Source organism: Choristoneura fumiferana, chromosome 13 (assembly GCF_025370935.1).
Source record: "Choristoneura fumiferana chromosome 13, NRCan_CFum_1, whole genome shotgun sequence".
In the NCBI taxonomy this organism is placed as follows: Eukaryota; Metazoa; Arthropoda; class Insecta; order Lepidoptera; family Tortricidae; genus Choristoneura; species Choristoneura fumiferana.
In genome coordinates, this window is record NC_133484.1 from 18,000,078 (window position 1) to 18,005,290 (window position 5,213).

Here is a 5,213-nt window from a genome sequence, read left to right on the forward strand (position 1 = left end):
TTCACATTAACATTGTCGTGATCGGACACGTCGACTCCGGCAAGTCCACCACCACCGCCACTTGATCTACAAATGCGGTGGTATCGACAAACGTACCATCGAGAAGTTCGAGAAGGAGGCCCAGGAAATGGGTAAGGGCTCCTTCAAGTACGCCTGGGTGTTGGACAAACTGAAGGCTGAGCGCGAGCGTGGTATCACCATCGATATCGCGCTGTGGAAGTTCGAGACTGCCAAGTACTACGTGACCATCATCGATGCTCCCGGACACAGGGATTTCATTAAAAACATGATCACTGGTACGTCGCAGGCCGACTGCGCCGTGCTGATCGTCGCCGCCGGTACTGGTGAGTTCGAGGCTGGTATCTCGAAGAACGGCCAGACCCGCGAGCACGCGCTGCCTCGCCTTCACGCTCGGAGTCAAGCAGCTCATCGTGGGCGTCAACAAGATGGACTCCACCGAGCCCCCCTACAATGAGGGCCGTTTCGAGGAAATCAAGAAGGAAGTTTCCTCTTACATCAAGAAGATTGGTTACAACCCAGCTGCCGTCGCTTTCGTTCCCATTTCTGGCTGGCACGGAGACAACATGCTGGAGCCTTCCACCAAAATGCCTTGGTTCAAGGATGGAACGTTGAGCGCAAAGAGGGCAAGGCTGAAGGCAAGTGCCTCATCGAGGCTCTTGATGCCATCCTCCCCCTGCCCGTCCCACAGACAAGGCCCTGCGTCTTCCCCTGCAAGACGTCTACAAAATCGGCGGTATTGGTACGGTGCCCGTAGGCCGTGTCGAAACTGGTATTCTCAAGCCTGGTACTATTGTTGTATTCGCACCCGCTAACATCACTACTGAAGTCAAGTCCGTGGAGATGCATCACGAAGCCCTGCAGGAGGCCGTACCCGGCGACAACGTCGGTTTCAACGTCAAGAACGTGTCCGTTAAGGAGCTGCGTCGTGGCTACGTGGCTGGCGACTCCAAGAACAACCCGCCCAAGGTGCCGCCGACTTCACCGCACAAGTCATTGTGCTCAACCACCCTGGACAGATTTCAAACGGTTACACGCCTGTACTCGATTGCCACACAGCTCACATTGCCTGCAAGTTCGCAGAAATCAAAGAGAAGGTTGACCGTCGTACTGGCAAATCCACTGAAGATAACCCAAATCCATCAAGTCCGGAGACGCCGCCATCGTCAACCTGGTCCCCTCCAAGCCTCTGTGCGTGGAGTCCTTCCAGGAGTTCCCCCCTCTCGGTCGTTTCGCCGTGCGTGACATGAGGCAGACGGTCGCCGTGGGCGTCATTAAGGCTGTCAACTTCAAGGAAGCCGGCGGCGGCAAGGTCACCAAAGCTGCCGAGAAGGCCACCAAGGGCAAGAAGTAGCTAGCGCTGTTAACGCACAATTTTTATCCAACTGCGATACTTCATTCACCGAAAGGTGTTCAGAAGGAAAGAAGGGCTACAAACTCATTCCTTTTCTATATATTTTACAAGGCTTATACTGTAACATTATTTTATAATTTATATAAGGTTATACATATATCTGAGATATTTTGTTATGACAGCATCTGAAGTGTAAATTCATAGAAATAAAGGTAGCCTCCAGTAAAGAATTGTATCATTTCTGTGGACTTGAATAGATGCAAATACATAATTTATTTTTGTTTTAAGTAATGATACCCAAATAAACAAAATTTCTTGACAGTTCTGGATTATTTCATCTAACTGGCTTGAGTTTCAAATAAATGAAATTTTAACTTTTGATCCTTTTCCAAATGCATTCATTTTAGGCTTGATACCATAAATTAGTTGACAATTTTTAAGAAAGTAGATTCTTATATTAAGGGTTTCGTAGTAAATACCAACCCTGTTACAATGATCTCTATAAATCGAAAGAAAAAAGTATTGATTGGTTGGACAAAATTGAGAGCACTTATAAGAGAAAGGCATATATAAACGAATTGCTCTACAGGCATATATGGCCGCAATTTACAGCAATCAATAAGTGGTCTGGACTCTGGGTAGGTAGGTACTAGATAGTTGTAGGCGTACATGCGGGGGTGTCTGGAATCGTTAGGCTCGCATACACCCCTGGATAGCCTCCCCTTTGCGCATGGCATTTAGATGTTGATCTATTTATTCTATTTTTGGACCTCGGTTCTTGGGCATCGGAGCAAGGTATCCGCCGCTCGAGCAAATATAGCTAGGTACCTATATTATATTATGATCATTATGATAGTAACCTGAAATAAAGACTGATGAAAGATGAATATTTATTACTGTCGCTTTTACATAAACGGCAAGAATTTTAAGCAGCAAGGGCATGAATGAAACTATCTTTTACTTAAACAGTTCACTTTCTCTCTTAGAACTACGGTGGCTAGAAACTATGTAGGTATAATGGTATTAGAAATACCTAACCGAATTCAATGACCGTGACATGGCACGTCTGCTGCGCAGAAAAGTCATCGACCTCTGACTAAATAGTAGAGTTGAAGGTATTTTATATTATTTTATTATTATTGCCTAAAATCTATTACTTATCTAAAAAATTTTAAAAAATGGTAGAGGTCATTGAAATATTTGTTCACACCTACATATTACTACCATGCTAACATGGAGGGAAAGTAGGTATCTTAATTAAATATTGGAGATAGACAATTTTACTGAAAGGAGACTTCACTTTGATTTTAGAAACAATTCTGCATTCAAAGATTTTTGAATAATTCAATGGTTCAATTATCATGCTCGTAACTGGATATAAAACGACTTTTTCACACCTCTCCTTCAGAAAAGTAACTTTTCCTCCCTGACGAGAGGGAGCAAAGTGTAACTTTTCTGTTCAAGGCTTTTCTAAGCGTTTTATTGCAAATGCAATTTTTTTCAAGTTGCTCAATTCTACTTTAGAATCCCTCGCTACGTTCACGCACGATTCTATTGTAGAATCCTTCGCTACATTCTGGATTCAATGTACGCCCTCGCCGTAAATACACCATTTTGCTCCCTTGTGACACAATAGTTATTTGTGTCACAAGGGAGCAAAATGGTGTATTTACGGCGAGGGCGTACATTGAATCCAGAATGTAGAGAAGGATTCTGCAATAGAATCCTGAGCGTAGCGAGGGATTCTAAAGTAGAATCCTGAGCGTAATGAGGGATTCAAGTGTTAACGCCCAAGATGAAAATAATTTTGCTCCCGAGTGGCCCATACAACTTTTCACACCGAGCATTAAGAAACTTGAAAAAAAATATATATTTTAACTATTATTAAAGAACAATCAGCATAGAAAATGGCGAGGCTTTACAATTATCAACTTCAAAAAATGGCATTTGCAATAAAACACTTAGAAAAGCCTTGAACAGAAAAGTTGCACTTTGCTCCCTCTCGTCAGGGAGGAAAAGTTACTTTTCTGAAGGAGAGGTGTGAAAATAACTATTTCACCTCAGCAGCTCAAACAGGCAGGTTTTACTATTAAAAATCAGTGAGCAAAATGCGATTTTGCTCACTCCTTGAGACAAAGTAATTTTTAATTATTTTTAAAGTCGTAGAAAAGATAAACTATTTGCATAAGTCCACATTCACAGGTATTTCATTCGGTAACTATGAATAAGAAGTGAACATTTTGATGGCATGTATCTTTTGTAAGCTGCTAGGCAGTCAAAACAATAACTGACCGATAAATCTAAGTCCACGTGGACGAAGTCGCGGGCACAGCTAGTTTAATAATAAGTTAGTTTATTTTACCTACCGCTTTTATTTTTACCGATAACCCTCACCTCTAGCAATTGTGGCCTATTGAAACAACATTCTAAGGGGGTTCATTCAAGAAAGTTAGTTAATATTTAACACAGTGCCTACGCAGTAACTTAACTATTTGTTATCAAATTTGAGTTCAAATATTAGAACTATCAGCAGTTTTAATGTGATTTCATTTTTTCAAGCATTTTATCTCTGTTGGAAAAAATAAAAAATTAGTTACCACCTCACAAAGTTACATAATCATCATGTGTCATTTGAATCATCTAGGGGTGTCCACTTTGAAACAAAACATCGATGTTTTTTTCGATTTGATAAATTGGTACTGTACAGTACACATCGATGCATTTCGATGTATGGGATGAAATTTATATTACAAACAAAGCTAAGCTGTAGTCATGTGAAAAGTCGTACCTCTCAAAACAGATATTTTTTTCAGTGAAAATTTTCGTATATGACGGTTAATGAAAATAGCCAAGGTAGAATATATACATTAAGTACCAAATTTTATCGAATTCGTTGGAGCCGTTTCCGAATAATCTGAATCTCGGAAACGGCTCCAACGAATTCGATGAAATTTGGTAATGTATATTCTACCTTGGCTCTATATATATAAGAATTGCTCGTTTAAATTAAGTTAAAGGTCTAAGTATAGCTAGCTAGCTAGCTATAGCTAGATAATAAAAATAAAACGACTGGAAACTATAACATGTTATATTTTTAATGAACAACCTAATGTTAAAACTAAAATACAAGCAAATATAAATAACTAACGAGGTACACGCAACTGCGTGCTAGTTTAGAATGAATTCAGATTTTGATTTTCGCCTGACCCAAGGGCTGCCTGAGCTTCCTCTTGTTCTATTATCATATTGGCCCATTCTTCTGCTTGCCGGTACCTGACGCGTCTTACATGGGGCGCATATACTAATCTATAGGCCACAGCCATTCCTGATGTTATAGATATAGCCATAAGAGTCTTCACTAAAGGACTTGAAGTTCTGTACCAGCGTTTCACAATCTCCATGTTTATTCAGCTTCCGTAGTTTCTTTGTTTTCCGGAATTCGCTTTAGTCGAGGAAAATGCTCCTCAAATAGGGGTCTCCAAATGTAGATTCCACCAAAAACACCTAAAATTGATACTAAAACAATTTGGCCTCTTGTTATACCTCTTGGTTTATATATGCGCATCGTAAGATGTAAACACTATTTTTTTTTTGTTTGTATAATGGCTTGTGATGTTATTTAACAGCTTTAAATACCATTTTACATAAAATATTGTAGGTTATGTCACAACATAACCTCAAAACAAAAACTTTTAAGAGACGTTTTTTATATAATTTAAACTGGATACGAGTCTTTAGAGAAAACAATCAATATGACGGTTGAAGGCGAAACAGCGTTGGTTTCATTCCAATACACACAAAAAAATTGAAGTTGCTTTGCTTGTTTCTAAACGGAACACTG

The 5,213-nt window shown here is 40.2% G+C and overlaps 2 pseudogenes across 1 annotated transcript; both read left to right on the plus strand.

Annotated features, from left to right (window-relative positions):
• The first annotated feature begins 39 nt into the window (after window positions 1-39).
• Window positions 40-1,602, plus strand: LOC141434231 (elongation factor 1-alpha-like; annotated as a pseudogene). The gene has a single exon (XR_012452030.1). The product of XR_012452030.1 is annotated as an elongation factor 1-alpha-like (transcript).
• A 2,598-nt stretch (window positions 1,603-4,200) lies between these two features.
• The window catches only part of LOC141434529 (suppressor of SWI4 1 homolog), a 5,491-nt pseudogene continuing 4,478 nt past the window's right edge, over window positions 4,201-5,213 (plus strand).